The sequence below is a fragment of the Lathamus discolor genome, chromosome 4, assembly GCF_037157495.1.
Source record: "Lathamus discolor isolate bLatDis1 chromosome 4, bLatDis1.hap1, whole genome shotgun sequence".
NCBI lineage: Eukaryota > Metazoa > Chordata > Aves > Psittaciformes > Psittacidae > Lathamus > Lathamus discolor.
In genome coordinates, this window is record NC_088887.1 from 105,667,927 (window position 1) to 105,687,986 (window position 20,060).

General features: G+C 37.4%; 1 long non-coding RNA gene across 2 annotated transcripts in view; it reads left to right on the top strand.

The window, feature by feature from the left end:
- LOC136013897 (uncharacterized) overlaps positions 1 to 20,060 on the top strand; it is a 34,437-nt gene that overhangs the window by 2,099 nt on the left and 12,278 nt on the right. The window contains exons 2-5 of one of the 2 annotated variants that reach the window (XR_010612439.1): positions 10,519 to 10,693; positions 12,428 to 12,517; positions 12,836 to 12,906; positions 18,229 to 18,372. This is a non-coding gene — a long non-coding RNA (uncharacterized LOC136013897). The remainder of the gene's footprint in view (positions 1 to 10,518; positions 10,694 to 12,427; positions 12,518 to 12,835; positions 12,907 to 18,228; positions 18,373 to 20,060) is intronic. The other variant, XR_010612440.1, reaches the window with a different exon arrangement.

A 20,060-nucleotide genomic window follows, 5' to 3' on the forward strand; every position in this document is an offset into this window, starting at 1 on the left:
AGAAGAATTCCAGACCTGAGTTTTAACACGTGCTTCAGGAAGAGAGTTTGCATATTGGCAAAGAAAGGAAACTGAGGTTTTTCATCTCACAATACAATAGAACTTCATTTGGCCTGAGCAGAAGTCCTAAAGTAGTAATTACTATATGATGAAAACTCCAGAGTCACCAGGAATTGTTTTGGGTGTTCCAGATGTGGACTTGTAATGACTCTGGGATGTACTTAGGCTGCTGTTTGCTCAAACATTGTTTTTTTCTGGCATATTGTGTCAGTTTGGTTCATATTTAACTAACAGTGTATGAGCACATGGCTTATTTCTGGTTATACTGACTTCTGTCTTTACCTTTTTAAAAGGTACCTTTTTACTCTTTCTTAACATAAGAAGAGTAGAAGGGTTTTCTGATACATTTTTGAAGCTGCTTTGGTTCAGGGAAGTGAACATACATACCTGATTTTACTTCCTGAATCTTGTTGCACTGTTTTCAAGCATAATTTGCCAATTGTGTGATTACATCAGCAGTAAAGACTTCAAAACAGTGTAAGAATTAATTTTAATTTATTATGATATCTCTAAAAAGCGTATCTGGAATGGGCTCTTTCTATGACTGAAGCCCCTTGGCATGTACACTGAGCATGTAGTGTAACAGGAAAAAAAAACAACAAAACCCTCTTTTCATTAGTATGTTCAGCTACAGGGGAGAAGAATTAATCATATAGCGGCTTCCCCCAGGGCGAGCTCTAAAATGACTGTTGCCTAAGCCTTGATATATACACACACACACACATACATATATATATCAACAACACATACATGCACACACACAGATACGTGTGTGTGTGTGTGGTGTTGATATATAGATAGATAGATAGATATGTATGTATAGATATTGTTTCCAAAGAGTAGTGTGTCTGTACCAGGAATCATTATCTGGAAAATAATTCTGGATGTTGGGGAAATAATATTCAGGTCACATATTTAGAAGACTGTACTCAGGCTGAGGACATATGCTATTCATGTGTGTCTCCTAAAAATATTTTCACATGCAAATTACACACCCATTGGCCGCTTCCTTCAAACCAGATTGTCGCTGCATGAAGGTCCCTGAGAAACTGAGCATGGAGTGGGAGGTACTGACTGAAAACCTTTGCTCTGAAGGTTTTGTTTCTCAGCTTTTGTTTGCTTGGCTTTCCTTCTCCTTTTTCCAAGAACTAACAAAAGAACCTTAACATTTAAACTTGCAAAGTACCATTTTGGAAATGTAAGAAGGATAAAGGAACTAGTTGTTTCCCTACCATGGAGTCTGTAGCCTTGCTGGAGTAGGAGGAATTCATTCACTACTCTGAGTTAAAGGCAGACTTATTTTTTTTTCCCTCGGTTCTTAAGAGTAGCCCTTATTTTGTCATCCTTAAGAGGAGCGTGTTCTTTGTTCTGTAGCAAAGAGAGAAACCGAACGCTTTAGGCCTGATACTGTGTTCTCAGAAATTGTTGCAAAGATTTCCAGTTGGGAATTGCAGCTGGCCTTCAAAATACTTCTTAATTTTCATTTTATTACTTGAGTTATTTTAACTTCCTGTCCTACAGCCTGTAGACTTCTGACCCCATTCTGGTAGGGAACAACAGCCAAAACTTACTGGCTTTGTGTTTTCAGAAACAAATTATTTTCAGGAATATTTCTAGTAGGAAAGTCTCAATGATAAAATGTTGCTTCACAAACCCACGTAAAGATGGGTGATGTTTGGTATGATTGTAATTGCTGTGTTGTGCACTTGTGTCCTTAAGATTCTTCCAGTAGTTAGGTTATACTCCTGTGGCACTGTGGTGTTGCATTGCTTCTCTTATTGTGAGTCAGCATAAATAGGAAATATATTTTCACATTGATGAAAGAAATTGAATAGGACCTAGCATGAGATAAGTCAAACAAAATTCATGTCTCTGTGTGGGTACAGATCTTGTCTAGCTTGATTATGATGGCAAGGACTTTAAAACGTGATATGAAAGTTTGAAGATGTGTTGGTTAAGAAACATACAAAATAAAAAGTATTAGAGCAAGTCAAGTGTTTTGAAGTTAAGTGAACAAATCATAGATAGTATTTGATGTCCTGATACATTATGTTGTTTTCTGGTCTCATACTCATTTTCTTTAATTGATGTTGCCCTTTAAAGGCAGCTTATATTTGACTCTTATTTTTGTTTGGTCTTTATACTGCATGTAAGTCTGAGATTTCTAAGTTTTTGGGGCTTGTTGTCTTTTTTTTCTTAGTTATGATTATAGTTTTAAGTGATTGACTTATGGCAGAACTTGAAGACAGTAAGGTGATTCTTTAGCTTTGAGAGTAGTGATTTTCAGCAATAGCAGCTGAAGGCAGTGTTTTACAGGACTTGTCGGGGTGATGTAAAATGTGCTGTTTCTCTTTAGTATTTATAAAAAGGAAATCAACTCTGAGTTACATCCACGCAAGTATACAATATTTGATGCAACACATGACCCTCTTAAAAAAAGGGTTTAATTGTTTCATTCTGGTCGTGAAGTGACTTTGAAGACTGGATGGTTTGTTTTCTTGAAAACAAGCAGTAATCAAACATTAATTAAAGTCAAACCACTGTGACTTTGGGAAAATTTTTCTAAATATCTTGCCTGCAGACCTTGGTTCAGCTGTTAGCAGAACGAAGCATATTAAGTAACACACTCGCTGTCCAAGAAATTAACCAGTTCTTGTTAGACACTATAACATGCCTCGACATTTTTCATCTCTTCATTTCTAGTGCTTTCAAAAGCAAGGGGTCTCTTCAAGTAAACTGATTTTGTACTGCAAGATGGCAATCCATCCTGAGAAAGAAGGAGCAAGGCTGGACGAAGCCTTGAGTGAGGTAGTTTAGTGTGAGGTGTCCCTGCCCATGGCAGGGGGGTTGGAACTAGATGATCTTGAGGTCCTTTCCAACCCTAACTATTCTATGATTCTATATATTTCATGGAAAGTTTAAAAGTGACTGTTTATATATTCTTGCTTATCTAGGTAAACTTATATTGATATATTATTACCTATCTGTCAGAGACTTTCCCTCCAGTACTTACTGATACTTTTTCTAAGTTTTCACTGTTATCTTGTGGTCCTTTTCTTATTTAGTCTCGGATTTTTTGCTCTGTACAGTCCCATTTAGGAAAACATCCTGTGTAAGGGTGCTAGTAGTGTTATAGCCACCAACACCACATGTGAGCAGAGGCTCCAGTTGCTGGCATCTCTTTCTAATAAGTGCTGTATAAGTGCAAAGAAAGACTAATTCTTATTCTGAAAATACCTGTCCCATCTCTTTCTTGAATTGCCAACATATTGCATGCTTCCCTGATTTTTCACACAATTGTGTGAGTCTAAATGGTCTGTTCAACTTGGTGAGACTAATTCTGTGTGAACTTACAGCCTTTGCAAAATCTTTCCTGTTTGAATTATCTTTTGGTGTGATTTTTTTCATGTCTAAAAATGTGGTATCAGGCTTGGAGTTAATGCATATTTGCGAAGCAGCTGGCAAATCTCTTGGTATGAATTTATTCCTTAGGTGGGGTTAGTCAATGAAAAGAATTTGTCTTTATGAAGTGTTTTTTTTATTTTTATATGTCAATTTTTATTTCGTGGTGGTGCTGAAAGGCCACATCATGATTGAATTTTGTTATGTTGGTAAGAATGCATGTGGTTCTTCACCATCAAAAAGCAAACATTTTGGGCCTGGAGACCATTATCCTTCTCTAAATAAATAAATGTTTGAGAAAAATCCCTGAACTGTTTGTAGAGTGTTTTTCCTCTAATTCAGGTCCTGTGCTGGCAGATGATGTGGGGAGTGGACATGGGGGGATGATGGTGGTGACAAAAAAACTTGTTTTTTCCCTGGAGCCTAAAATATCGGTAGTTCAACTTCTAGCTGAAACCTATTACCACCTTTGTTTTGCTGAAGTCAGTTTATCACCTCTCATTCTTCTGTGTTACAACTTACTGGCATGTTAAATACATCTAATTGTATGTTCTCTTCCCTGTCAATCTCTCAGCTTTTCTTGAAAATTTGAGATAATATGTTCCAAAGCTGTGATAATGTTCAGTAATATAAAGCATAATTCCTACTTTTGTCTTTAGGACAGAAGGGAATGGCTGTAATTGCCTTTTTCAATCTGACAGTAATTTTTCCTTGTATCAGGAATGTTACTAACTAGACACGCTGGCAATTTTCATATAACCTGTGACGTGTTAATGCAGATGTTCTTGAGGTGTGCTGATGCCATGCCATCTGTATACTGATGTTCTCCATATACAGTACGGTATACTTGACACTCAGCTCTTCTTTTCTTTTTCATTTGTTTGTTGTCTAGTCTAAGTTGCCGGAGAAGTAGTTTTGTACTTTGGCCAAAACTGAAAACCATCTGCTTTTTATATGGCAGCAGGACCTAGCAAGGTTTGGGTATATCTGTCTTGGTAAGATATCATGAGAGCACCTCCTTGCAATTTGTTCCCTCTTTCCTCAGACAAGGTGCTGGGACGCTGACTTGTTACGGTGGTGGTTAGGTACTGAGCCTCCTGTCTCAACTAGAATGCCAAGTACTATATACTACTATGCAAAGTTACCACAAATATGGAAATGCAGTTAGTTTTGTTGCAAACAAGTATTCTTTAGTAAAAAATTACTTCTAAAACCAAAAGCAGTATAGTTTGGTGTTAAAAGGGAGCTTAAATATTTAATAGAATCAACTATTCAGCTTTAGTAGCCAGAAAAATATTAAAGTTTCTTGATAAAACTGTAAGAGAAAGGTATCTAAGGTAGAAATTTTGCTGGTGAAAACATTCTGTCAGTTTGGGGAGCTGTCTGATCTCTCATTTTGCTTTCAGAGTTGCTTGCTTGATTCCTGTCTCTTGCTGCTTCCTACCTGCATCTTTCAGCCATGTCCCTTTCAGGACCATGTGGTTGGTCCATCTGCCTTTGGACACCACCTCATCGTGTGACATAAATTTTGCTACGTATACACGGGTGAGAAAGTCTGCTGAGAGATCTATATTTCATTATTTTTGTGGATAATAAAGAGGAACATTCTTGCAATACCCTGTACTTTAAGAGCTAGTGTACCAGGCCAAATAGAAACAGGCCCTCTATGCAGCCTAGCATATGGCAGTGGCTATTAATGAATGCTTGGGAAAGGCATGTAAATAATGCCTTGAGCTGTAGAATTTGAAAGGTTTGCAGTGTATTTTTTTAGAATACTGGTGTTTAAAAATGCCTTTCAGATAACCTTGGTCTTAGGCCTATCGGAACTGCTAAAGTCAATTCCTTTCTATGTATCCTACTACTGTTTTTCTTGTTGCTGTAGTTACCACTTAAATCACATTTTTATGGTTTACACAAAGTGTCCACAGTAAACAAAAATGACCATGAAATCCTAATAAAAGAACAAGCAAATAAAATATTGTTCTCTTTCAGTTGTATTAAATAGATTTAATTAATATTAAGTTGTTCTAATATCTGAAGTTATTTAAAATATCAGGTAACAAATTATTTCCTGGTTGTACAACAGGATTTTAAATTCTTCCACAAAAAAAAGAAGCAGAATGAAAATAGTGGTGGTAACTGCATAAATCAAGGGCTTTTTAAGAGCAGGAGAGGCTGCCTTTTCAGCCAAGTAGCTGCGAAAGGGAAGGTAAGCAAAGATACTGCTTTAGTCAGTATCAAGTCTAAATAAAGCTTTTAAAGGAGAAAACAAGCAGATCTTAGTCGGGAAAGTAAGACAGAACGAACTGACAGCAGTAGTAATGTGGGAAGTAAGATAATGACTGCAAGCATGAAATTCAGATATAAAAAGGCTGCCACAGAGTCATTTTTTAAGAGGGTGTGATACTGGGCTGTTTAAATTATTATTATTCTTTTCCATATATATGGAATATACTTTTTCCAAAGTATATACTTTCATGTATATACTTTTATATATATATATATATACTGTTATGTATGTCATATATATATTGTTAGAATGAGTCCAGAGGAGGCCGTGAAGATGATCAGGGGCTGGAACAGAGTCTCCTATGAGGACAGGCTTAAGACAGTTGGGCTTGTTCAGCCTGGGAAAGAGAAGGCTCTGGGGGAACCTTAGAGCAGCTTCCAGCGCTTAAAGGGGGCCTACAAGAAGCCTGGAGAGGGACTATTTACAAGGGCATTTAGTAACAGGACAAGAAATAATGGCTTCAGGCTGAAAGAAGGTAGGTTTAGATTAGATATTAGGAAAAAATTACTCATTGTGGGATTGGTGAGACACTGGCACAGGCTGCTCAGAGAAGTTGTGGCTACCACATCCCTGGCAGCGTCCAAGGCCAGGCTGGACAAGGTTTGGCGCAACCTGGTCTAGAGGAAGGTGTCCCTGCCCACAACAAGGGACTGGAACTGGATGATCTTTAAGGTCCTTTCCCACCCAAACCATTCTATGTTTCTATGATTATTTAGAAGATGAGTTTTTCTTCTCTTACTTAGTTAGGGCTACAGAGTTCATGTATCTCCACAGCATAAATAAAACTCTTACTGTATTTCACGCTTCAGAACAGAGGGACATAACTGACATAAAGCAAATTCAAATTTCTTTTGTAATTCTACTTGTAGTGCTGAGTAATCATGGTTTTATAAAACATTCCATCTTTTTCTTCTTTTGACATTTGGATTTTTCACTGTTGTGGGTTTTGGTGGGGGGTTGGGTGGTTTTTTTTCGTTTTGGTCTTTGTTTTTTTTTAATTAACAGTTCTGTACATATGAAGTCACTTCTACGTGCACAAAAGAAAGGTGTAAACATCTGAATACAGATCCAAAATGGAGATCCTTATTAGAACAAAATTGGAGGAACAAAATAAAACCACAGTACTAAAACAGAGATTCCCAGGCCTACTCTGCTGAAGTTCAGTCACTGGCATTAATTACTGAAGGACTGTTGGTGCCAGTGGTGTTAATTTCTCTGGTTTTATTGGCATCTATCAGAGCAAGGCCTCTAGCCTACGTTCACCAACCTGTTAAACACACTTGAAACCAGGACCCCACACCTGCTTCGCTTACTGGTTTATCACCTACTTCACTCCATCCTGTTCTCGTATTTCAGAATCTACTCTTGTACAGCAGGCCCACTTCAAAAACCACTCTCAAAACAGTACCTGCTTGAAAGATGTTGAAAGTGAAATGAAAGTTTGATACAGTACTTCCCTAATGTGCTGTGCTTAGGAATAATGTTCAAAAAGGAACTGGTCCCACAAACCCATCTGCAGATAAGTAATCCTATCAAAGGCAGTTGAGTGCATTTGATTAAGGATTACAAGTGATTAGTGGTCTGCAAGGTTAAGAGTATGACCTGTATCATTAATGAGTATTCACATATTAATGCTGCTTTGAGAGGAGGTTGAACTAGGTGGCCTCTGAGGTCTGTTCCAACTGGAATAATTTCATTATTATCACACTTGTATTATTTAGACAGACATTAATTTATTAAAAACATATTAATTGAATAAACTAAGCTTTGGCAAGTCATCACAATTATTTTACCTATTGCATCATATTGTAACGTAGAGTTGCAAATTTGACCCAAGTTTAACACTTAAAACAGCAAGAGAAATACACCCGTGCCCTTTTATCTAATGCTTTGAATTCCTTGTATACAGTTTTGTATCAGATTTAATTCCTTGTAAAAGTATTCCTTCCTAGCACACAGCTGACGCTGTTCCAGATCTGGAAATAGTCCAGAGTTGACTGCCTGAATGTTTGATGCTTTATGTGTGGTCGAACTGTGTGAATGGACTTCAGCTTATTCTGACTAATTCATGTACTGCTAGCACTGAGACCACAGTAAGAAAACCATCAGTGCAGGTTAGCAGTCTAAGAAAGGCTTGTAGCCCTAAGAACTTTCCAAAATGAGGACTTGGAATATGAGAGGGCATTCTTACATTAAAAACACAAGCAAGCAAACCCACCACCACCCCAAAATAACCCCAACACAACCCCCCAGTGTTACAATATACTGCGTAGATTCTGAATACATGTAGATGTTGAGACACAACTGGTTGAGTTTAATAAATGACATGTTAGGTGACTATTAAGATGAACAGTCTATCATTATTTAAGAAATTGTATTTTGATTAACAGTAGTATCACCCTTCTCATTAAGATGTGCGGGGAATTCATATGGATTTCCTTCCTGTGTTTGGATAAAATTTGTACTTGTTGATACTTCAACTGTTCTCAATTAATGTTGTTAATTAATTGCTTTTAAGCCAGAAATTGGTGATGAGGGAGGAAATCTAAAAATTCTAGTGTAAAAGGCCAATCACTTTCACATGCATGTTACCAGATATGTTTTTATGTAACTTTTTAACCCTTCCAAATATGTGAATTAAGCATGGTAACAGGATGTAGCTGTTGTCATGTCTTGGTAGCAGCATGTTTCAGGGAAGTACCTGGGGGTTTGTACACTTTTATATGAGAAGAAAAGGAAGATGGTAACATACCAAGTAATGTGTAAGGACTTGACAGGTCCTATGGACTTTTAAGGAGTATAGAAAGCAACTAAAAGGAGTGAGAGGCACCAGGAGAGAGCAGAGTTACTTCTTTCAGCTGTTCTTCACTACAGAGATGTTGTGGACATTTTATTCTTTCTAAATAATGTTGATGGGACGTTGCCTGATTATCGGATTAGAGAATCAAAAGATTGAATGCTAGAATAAGGTGCTAAAGAACCCTAAGTCATAAGTACTTGATGTCATTCATTCATTCAGTGGTTCTGAAGGATGAAGTGGCTGATCTGCTAATAGGAATGCATCTCGTTAGGATGAGGTGCTGTGCCAGAAGTCCAGAAGCTATCAGGTGTTGTACATACTGTACTTTTGAACACAAAGAGCAGATCTGGAATTTGCAGACCAAGGACTCGTATTTTAATGCCACATAAGTATATTTGAATACTAAATGGATAGTCAAGTAGTTGTCTGAGCAAAAGGTCTAACAGTACCTCATTTTCTGTGTAGTATCTTAGAGGAAATGAAAACTACCTGCTGCAGCTGGGGTACTTACAAGGTGCCTCTCTTAGGTATGTATTTGTTCTCTAATAACATGGGCATATGCTGCAGCCTGTACTTCAGTTTGGGGGTCAGTCTTCTCTATCCGCCTGCCAGTACTTGGAATTCTGAAATCTCTCAGTTCTTATTAAACTGTAAATGACTTGTGAATCCTCATCTCTGACAAAACTGTCAGAAGTCAGGTAGTGGATTCAAATGTTAGGAAGGGTCAGGCATAACCTAGGGAGATACACTAAAAAGCATTAATCTCTTCTGTCTTTAGCAGTCTAAACAATGATCTAAATTGCTTCTGTTGTTAGTGGAAGAGAGATACACACTCACACGTATATTTATGTACTTGTATGCCATGTGTAGTTCATCCCACCTTCTTAAATTTACGATGTATGGCTTCTGGAAGGAACCTGTCTCTGTAACCCAAGCAATTCTGGCGTGGCTCTACAAGCCTGTGCAATTGCAGGCATAGTGAACTGTGATGCAGAGATGGAAAGGAAAGTTAAAATAGTCCAAGAATACCCTATACTGCTTTCAGTGGCAAAGCTGTCCTCTATCTCATAATTTACACTTAGGTGACAACAGTAGTTCCTGAAGTGCTGACATTTGTAGCTGCAATTAGCTATGTGCTTGTTTCCTTATTCTCCCTCCTGTTGTACTAGTGTTGTAATGCAGTGACTTGGATCAGAAAATTGATCCAGACTTCAAGAGTCTATTGCAAGAAGCAATTTTTAACCAAAGTTAGTTCCCTAATATGGCAAAAAAATAGCTAGTGGCTCCACCAACAGATACATCTGCACAAATTAGGTTGTGGCACAACATGAGAATAAGCAGCAGGAGGGTTATCTCTGTTTGAATTGGCACTTTTACCAAATAGATGTTCATCAAATTATGCCTTTAGAATCTGTTTTGGAAGTGATTAGTCTTGTCTGCAAATAAACATCCAAAGTAAACTACTGTATATGTTCTATAAAATCAGAGAAAGTTGTGGGGAACTTGAGGGCTGGATATATTAGTAAATAATGGTAGATGTAATTCGGTATTTGTGGTTATGAAATAATTCACACTGGAAGGAATAACTTGAACTACTTGAAGTTAATTTAAAATTACAAGTAAATCATCTGCAAAAATACATGTATGATTATACATGCCCCAGTGAAAACTTACTTGCTGTGTGCCCACTGTACAAGAAAAAGACCTAAAATTTGTTGAAAGTGTGCTTTATAGTAGTATTTATGTAGAAGCTCTTTGTCCGGGCATTTCTTCTCAAATGAACTATCTGTTTCTGGAATGTCCAGCTGGTTTAGTTAAGTCATTTACACTTACTTTATCAATCAGTGCATATACATATCCTTTGTGTGCTTTTAAATGTTATGGATACATAACAAGTTCTTGAAAAGTAAGTATAGCCTTTTCAGTAAGTTTACAAAAACAAAGCCACTGTATTTCTTGCTTTCAGTTCAATCTCCTCAGATAAACTGGAAATTTTCAGTAATGGCAATACATTCATTCTGCCATTTGGAGGAGCCTGTGCCACAGAATAATGATCTCAAGAAAGCTCACTTATTTGCAAAGAAGAGTCTTCATTTGGGAAGTAGTTCCGATGCAGCTAAGAGGTGCCTTGTCAACTTCAGGTTAGTACTTTGTTTTGTTTTGATTATACTTATTTGGTGTGGTAGGCTGGCATTTCATTTAAATTAGCATACATGCAGTGTCATGTCAGAGCCTGACAGCCTTTGTGTTGGTCATTTGACATATAAAGGATCTTGAACTGAAAAGGCACATGCAGTGGCATGTGCACTTATGAGATGTGTGGAGGGTAATTGTCTGAAAAATTATTTCAGCACAATTTATTAGGTGTGGGGTAGTTGTTCAGGATGGAGATTGTGATGATCGTAATGCCACGATTCTCTTTTGCTACGAGTTCTTTTTCAGAGTTTTCTGATGTGTTTATTTTCTGAATTCAATATTCTGCTAAGCCAGAGTTGCTGTTTTGAATGTATGTGTTAATTATTAAGTCTCAGATCATTCAGGGGAAATACAAAGGAAGCCATGGTCAAGTTTTCACAACCTAAAATACCTTCAAATTTTCCACTTAAAAAAATCCGGGTTTTAATGTTCTGCCAGAATTTTTTTTCTAAAATGGATCCTCAGATTTTGGCATGCTCATGCTGGATCAGGATTTAATTTTCGATGAATGGTTACTCTAAGTTGTGGGGGTTGGTTTGTTCGTTTTTTCTAGACATACAATTATTTTTATAACATAATGACTTCCCAGCAGTAGTTGCTTTCTACTCATACTCTGCATAAGAACTGTTTGCAGTGTATGAGTGATGATATAGAAAAAAAAAAACAACCCAAAAAACCCCCAAACCCCACAATCGAATTGCTTCTTATGAGAAAGGCAGAGTAGAGTTTGTCAGCCTTTACAGTGGTGCACTCAGATCTAGAACCTTTTTATGATATCTGTCTACTTTGTTGCTAAATTACTAGATCACTTGCATATGTAAAAATACATCTCTATAGATGTATATATTATCTGAGAAGCTTTTACAATACCATTTGTCTTGCTAAAAGTCCTACAGAATGAAAAGTACTGGATTTTTCAAATTTAGTAGTGTTGTATCTTTTGGGTCCAGAGGCTCCTGTTCTGCCTGGTTTTGTGCATTTGCTTAGCTTCTTATCAGTGCCACTAACTTCTTGTCAGTGCTACCCTGGTACAGTAATGATGCTGAAGAACTTCAGTGAAGTAGAAAGAACCGTACTATTTTAGTGTAGGCCTCTAGTCCCCTTATACTTAGAGAAAACATGAAGATACCGGTTTAAGTCTCTACAAACGTAACAGACGATTCAAGTTCAGAAACTAGTTAAGAAAAGCTTTTGAACTGTTAGAGTCCTCCAAACATGGACAGCACTAGGGAAAAAGAGGCTGTTCCTTCAATGAACTTCTAAAACTTGAAGTGCATTTCAATGAAATCATCACACAAGAGAATTAATTTTGGAGATACCTCTTAAATGTTCTGGGTTTATTTTGCAGTATGAATGCTATGTGTCCACCAGATACCAATTTTAAAATATTTTTTTATAAATGCTACAGAATTATAAAAACTGAGGGCTTTGATATATCTGACTTTATTTTTAACACATTTGAAGAACAATTTTCTCAAGCATATTAGGTTTTCCTGTTGGTGAGAATGTATTCTAGCTGTACATGAAGTCAAACTTTTACTGAACATGGCTCCATAGAAGCCAAAGTAGTACAAGAGTAAAACGTAAAACAAATTCAGGATTATTCAGTAATAGTGCTTATGATGTCTATAATATGGATATTGAGAGCAGTAAGTGTATTTTTCTTCTGAATCTTTCAGCAGAACTGTTATTGTTCCTAGTAGAACCTCCTGTTTGTGGTCAAAATTGGGGTTTCCTCAAAGAGAGTCCGGTATCTGAAGGGTGAGAAGGTAAGGTATTTGAAATTATATTATTCCAGCAAACAGTTAAAAGCAATTTCAATTACTTTTAACGTACACAAATATGCAAAAATACTTGATTTATCATGCAACAAGAAATCTCAAATTGTTTATATCAGTTTCTGTTTGTTGTTTTTTCCTTTTTATCTCATGGGTGGAATTTCTGAAAGCATTCAGCTCTGCTTTATAAATGTGTTTTCCATGAAATCAAAGAGCTGACCTGAGTGGGAATAAAGGTTGGTTTATCTTTAGTGAAACAAAGTTAAGTCATCACTAAGTGGTTTTGAAATCTCATCCTTGAAACACTAGGTCTTTGACATTCAGTGGGATGAGAATCTCAGAACAGACTGACTACTGGGGACTCCCAAGCTACAGTTCAGGTAAATAACTTCTTTGGAGGAGGAACTTAAAGGTTTCTTCTTTTGAAAATTATAATTAAGTACCAAAAGGTGCAATTTAAACTATAAATATTTTTCACTTAACATTTACATTTAAAATAGATATGCCTACGTTTGTGAGAGGTTTTGTTAGTTACAGTTCAAGCATTATATAGTCATCTAACATTTCAGCAGTCCTGTTTCTAAAGAGGACTTTTTTACTGGCACAGAATATGAATCTCTAGTTCTATTCCCAGACACATTTTTTATCTTGTTTTCCAACATGTAGCTGTGAGTGCATAGCTAGTTCAGCTACTGCAATTTCCATTTTGCAAAGGCAAAGATGTCTTTTGGTAATGCATGCATAATTTAGAAGTAACAGCTTCTATATTGGAATAAGTGTTAGGGGCTCTGTTCTGATCATGGGATTAACTTGGTTCATTCCCTGCTCCAGCTGGTCCCCACTTTCTCTAGAGAAAGGGTAGCTCAGTTTGTGTTGCAACAGCTCTGTGTAGTTTGTAACCTTAAGCCTTGCAGTCACCTGGAACTGGTGCTTCTGTACTTTATTTCTGATCTCAGAAAGCACAGTGGTGCAGCGGGTACTGCTGCCTCAGTAGTGGAAGCAGGAAACTTGAAGAAGAACAGGGTATGCAATGGGAACAGGAGCCATTACGGCCATCTCCAGTAATCTGGCCTAGTTTATCACCCAGTTTCCTCTTCAACTCTCTGTTTTGGGGAAGAGGGGGAGGAAAAGGTGGAAAATAGTTCTGTAATTGGTACAAAAAGAGCAAGAAATATTTCCTGTTTAAAAAACAGGAACACTAGCTGCATGACAGTGTTCCAAAGAGAAAACATTAAAGCTTTGGGGATTTATTTTTTTTTAATATATTTTTAAGGGCTTACCTAATTTCAATTATAGACTGACTTTTTTGCCTTCTTCCGAAAGAGAATGTAAAGGGTCAGGATTTTGAGATCAAGAATAAAAGTTGAGAGTAGTTTAAGAGAACAGATTACAACAAATCAGAGATACATGTCTTATGTTTAAAAAATATTCAACTTCAGTGAACCATTAACATCAATGAGGTGATATGAGGTTTCTATTTTCAGTTCTATAGACAATGCAGACTGTGAGAGGAACAGGTGCATCTGAAGTAGATTATCTGGTTTGAGAAAATAAGCAACTGTTCCTGCCAAGCAATTGGTTAAACAAAACTATTAAAATACAAGTATTTTCATAGTAGCTCTCTAATTAATTTAATTAATGGAAGAAATATCACGTGCTTGTAGTAAGTTGCATGTTTCTTCAGGGGTGACAAAAAATACAGATATTTTTTCTTGCCCTTGACAATTCAGTAACCCTGTAATTCTTGTCACAGGTATACGAAACAACTGGGGGTGAATTTCTGCACTTCTTCAATTTATAAGGTCATAAAATCTGAGCAACAGTTACTAAGAGTTCTTGATAGTTGAAAGAAATCACATAGCAGACAGCACATTCAGTCTTATAGAAGCGATGTATTTTAAGTGACAGACTGTATCACTGTACGTAAGGATGTGCCATTAGCACTGAAAAACAGAAGCATGGTATCAGCAATATAGAAGCTGTGCACATACCTCTTTTTGTGCCAAATACATTGATATGTTAGTATTACGGAATATATTTGTTCCATTCCTCTTGGAACACAATTAGCTTCCTCTCCTTTGTCTCAGAGAGACGTCTCTTACCTTGTTCTTGGGACTCGTGATCCAAGACATTTCTGCCTGAGAGAAGGCTTGTTGGCTGTGAGAACTGATATATAGCTTACCTTAGGGCTTAACAATGATAGCAGGACTCGATACCACCCAACAGCTATGCCACTTTTGGTTCCCACCATTGTGACATTCTTTTGAGAGCAGGCCCAGAAATTTGTCGTCTGGATCATCAACATCCAGCTTCAGTGCTCTCCTCTTGGATCCCACCGTTTTAATGTGGTCATATTGAGCTGGTTGGTTATATTTTTGAAGGGGAAACTCTTCTGCCTTGTCTGCAGTAAGACTGTGGGAGTTTCAGGGTCTTCCAAGAGAGGATCTCATTCCTGACATGCTCACCAAGAAGAGGCAATAAAGCCTATGTAATGCCTTAAAAATTGACTTTTTTATCCTACTGTGGATGGGTAATTGTGTATGTTATGGAATACCATCTTAGGGGATACAAATACTATACTTGGTATGAAATGAGGGCTCTGATCAGTACATCAGAGATGGATAGTCGGTGACCTGAATTTCATTTTATGCAGCACTGTGAATGCAGCAGTCCTTTAGAGACCTGGTTTTGGTTCATATTCTTGATGAACCAAACCCAGTTTATTAAGGCAGCCAAAAAAAAAAAAAAATAAAAATGGATCTATCATTGCTTAGGGACATAGATGGAAAAATATCTTTTACATACTGGTTTTGGTTCATATTCTTAATGAAGCACATAGAGTTCACCTTTGGTAAGAAAGTTATTATTGTAAATAATTTACTTTATCCAAAGATTTCTGGGAGCTGGAGTCTTATTTTCAGGGGAGACAGATGGGGAGACAAAGGCACGCATATCACAGAATCACAGAATCCCAAGGGTTGGAAGGGACCTAAAAAGATCATCTAGTCCAACCCCCCTGCAAGAGCAGGGTAACCTACAGTACATCACACAGGAACTTGTATATACACATTTGTCTTGAGTCTGGCTTGGAAGCTACTGTAAAACAAGTCATAAGGAAGGAGGAAAATGCATTCTTGTTTTACCAGGTGATTCTGGTGTCTCATCTCAGTTGTCTTGAGGATACTATTCATAGTGTCCTAATGGGAACACACTGGTTAAAACATTATAATTGTTTAGCTCTTTTTTCCTTTAAGGACCACCTGGGGAAGTAACTGACGTTTGTCCCTTCAGAAGCAAAAACATTGGTATTTTTTTAACAGTGCAGCCTGAATTTGCAGATGCTGTTTGAAACAACTAAATAAAGTATAGAAAGTTTAATATATATATATATGTATTTATTTATAGGGGGGTTATCTATAGTTATAGGCTATATATATCTATATACATAGAGAACTATCTATATATATAGATAGTTATAGAATAGTACTGCCACCATTATAGATAGTGGTGGAAGTACAGTTGTGCAGCTGAACGAAAGGGATTTTGCTGGATAACTACTTGCCTGTTACTGTCATTGGCAAGTCAGAGATAATTTCCAAAGCTGTAGTCTGGCTGAGGAGGAGTATTTGCTTTTATGTGTATGTTCCAAGCCAAAACACACACTTTGTTTTTACCAGTGTTTTTACTAAGACACAAAATCATCACAGCATTGTTGCTGAAAAGAAAAAAAAAGTTATTTTTAAAACAAGAAGTATTATGAAAAGAACAGTGACACCTGAGTGGCACACAGAAAGCTCGTCAGATGAACTCCTGACAGAATCTGGCAGAAATTCAAAGTCTGGTTTGTCTCTAGTAATTCCATTAACATTTCAAAGGTGGGTGATGTTCTGGGAGTTCCACAGAAGGGATTATTTTTTAAGTGAAGAATTAGTGCTTTAAAGCTTTGCCTGTTCTGGGAATATTGCTGCTATCTTGCAATAGGTAAATGGATTATATCTGAGACACCAAGTTCTCTATCAGCCGTTTTGCTACTTTATCTGTACTGGCATAATTAAAGTATCAGCCATTTTTCGCCACAGTGTGAATAGCGCTTTATCAGTATAAAACTGCATATATTGGTAGCTTATTTCTGCGTAGAAGGAAACAACCTAGGGCTGGTCCCATTCCAGAAATTTTTAATTGTATTGCAGTTGCTATGCTTGTGTAAACTGTTTGCATTGGAGACCTTACACCAGAAGAAAGTGACTTCGTTCTAGCTTATTTGCCTTTATGCATAGAGCCCCATAAAAAGTTACAGCATTTCAGTTTCATAGGTTCAGTTTGTGAGCAAACTTGCCCTTTACACGGACTTATCTCCATCTGTGCTACAGGCTAGAAACCATGGGTGTTTTGACAATAAAAATGCATCTTCCTTTCTAATATAAGCCTAATCTATTCAGTTAATGCTAGAACAAGAACAGTTCATACTGTGAACGGTTAGAATATGTCCATCTGGCTTCACGCATCAGAGCCTATAGAGCAGCTGTCCCTAACCTGAATCCCAGCTTAACTCTCTGTTATTCAGCAAGGAACACAATGTTTTACATACTCCAATCACACTTTCAACTGTTGTTTTATGTAACAGTGAATTGCCTTGCTTTTCTGCTGTGTAAATGAATCTTGTCCATTATGTGTTACCTAACAATGAATTAAGAAAGTTGAAATCAGAATATCAGAACTTGGATCGCTTGCAAATAAGGATGATTTGCATTTGCTCGTTCTGTAAAGATAATGTTGAGCAGATTCAGATGATTCCTGTTTTAAAGGAAAACAGCTTCCTGTTTTAAAGCTACAGGTTAGGAAGAGATCTTGATCCCACATTAAAAGGAGGGGAGTGGATCCTGATGGGGTAAAGACTGAAAATCAATATAGCCCTTCTGCTCAAAGGCTGGGAGCAGAAAAGAAGGGATCTAATCAGAGACTTGCGAGCAGGAACAGAAAGAGCCAAAAGCCTAGGGGACCTTTGACCATTCAGAGAACATTCACTAGCTTTAATTATCTGTTCTCTGTCCTATGCTCATTGAGTGTTCGTTCCACCCTCTCTGTCCATTCTGCCTCTATTGCTTTAATACTGCTTACTTCATTTGCTTCCCCCCACCCAATCTGCCCTCCTTACTCTGTATATCCTTCAATTTCCTGGAAATAGAAGCAAAAGCCACCCCCAAAACAGAACTAGTGTTACATTTACTACAATCACAATGTTTGTGCTGTGTGTGAACTTTTCCCCCATGCTGTCTTATCTGTTTAGACTGCTGGTTTTTATATACCAGGGACCTTTTACTGCTCCGTGTTTATGCGCTGTCCAGCAGAACTGGAACTTCAGTTTTCATTAGTACTTAGAAGACCTTAAATATGCTTAAGAATAATATTCCCTTATCCTGCTTTTTTATAAGAAGTTATGTCTCAACAAATGACTACCCTTAATGAGATGAGGTAGATGAGATTTAACAGGATTAAAAGGAACTTTGCTTTTGTTGTTTTTCAATAGGTGAACTAGTGATTTAAAAGTATAATGTTACAACTGTGGTTATATTGTAGTCCAGAATAAAATGATAAAACTTTTCAGAATTAATTTTATATTGACTGTTTGCATTGCACTTGCAGTGGTTTGTAAAATGTTGGTTTGTTTCCCATGTTTTCCATCTTTTAAATTTGCTTTCTAGAAACCATTTTGGTAGATGTGGGTGGCTTGTCAGAAATCCGTTCCGAAGCTTGAATGCAAGGCAAGCAGTGTACTAATGATGGATACGAATGGGTATCTTCAGGATAACAATGAATGCAGCATCTTCAAAAGCAGTCTCATTCTGGTAAGAATCTGCATGCAAGTTATTAAACAGTATGTGATAGTTCTCAGTAAAATGTGCTTGTATATCTCTCTGAAGATTTGCCTGATTGTTCAATGAAAATTTCTTCTAAAATACGAAAAATGGGAGGATGACTCTGCATCATGCAGTATTTTAAATTCTGAAACAGTGTACAACAACAACTTTAGTTTACTTAGCAGTGATTTCTGGCATATAAAAATGGTTAAGTATCTTTAGAAAAGTAAGTTATTTTAGAGAATTAGTTAGTGGCCATTTATGGCCATTGTTCATGAGCCTGTTTCTATGAATATTTAGAATTTAATATTTTGAACTGTTATTTAAAAAGAACAGCTTTCTTTTGCACTCAGAGTATGTTATAACTAGCCTCTGGTGGCATATTTCACCATTACACATGTAACTGTTCTAACAGGCATTGCATCCAACTTTGCAGGAGATATGAAACACTTCTGTCATTATGGACAAATTACTCATAGCAGGAAACTTTTAATCCTTGTATAGGTTAAAAAAGAAGTGTAACAGCAGAATGCTAAGTCACTAAGTAAGTACTACTTTGCTAGAAGCTTCGCACCAGTGGAAGTTTTACAGTAACTACAGTATAAGTGGTTCCTTTTAGTTTAGTCTTTGAAACAGCTTAGGCCAACAATTCCTTAAGCAAAAATTCTTGTTTTCACCAAAACCAATTATGTTCTTATCCATGTGTATACTGACTTCTTGAAATTCACAAAGAATTTGTCTTTTCTACTCCTTGAATTGCACTGGTGGTTAGTACTGCAGTAGAACTGTTCCAGTAACAGCTGGCAGTTCCTAAAACTTCTTCTTAAGAGTATTTTTGAGGTCCTGAACATATACTACTTAGTAAAAAGCAGCACAGAGACTGAGCATTCCTCTGATGAACTAGTTGCATAGCTGAGGTAGCTGTTCCAGCAGTGAAATTAGAATTTTGACACACCTCAAGAGCTCTTAAATTTTCTTATGCCATGCTGAAAGCTGTGGTGGCTCAGGAGCTGATTCACAAGCAGATTAGGCATTAATCAGATGAACTACATTGGTTAGAGGGGTGGTAGTTAATGACTGAGAGCAGTAACAGTGTTTGGTACACTGCATGCCTGTCAGGAGGCCTTAGCCCTGTGGAGAGGCAAGGATAAGGAGCTCAGGCACATCACTGTGCAAACACAGATACCTCCTATGGGCACCTGATGAGAGCAGCAGAACTGTGAGGTATCCTGGGGGGGGAGCAGTGCCAGCCTAGCGGACAGAACCCAACTGAGCTGTACTCAGTTGCACAGTACATACATGCACCATAGCTTAACAGGTATCTAAGGCAGCAGTAATTGAACCAGCGTATCCTCCTCACCAAGATACTGGGAGAGGAAAGTACAGAATGTGCCTGGTAGATGAACTCCAGAGAGCTCTGTGACCACATTCCAAAGGCCTGATAAAAGTGTGCAAGTTAGACCTGAAAGATTAAGGTAAGCAGTCTCCTCATTTGAAATGAGACTGGTATGGAAGTGACTAATAGTGACTTCTATTCAATATCCCTTTCTGCAACACTCAGCTTTTCATTTTTACCTTCTAGGTGGGTGGGAGATAAAATCTGGCCCTCAAAGTGCTATGCACTCATTTCAGTGCCAAAACACAAATCAGCAACTAGTAATGTAAGGACATACTAG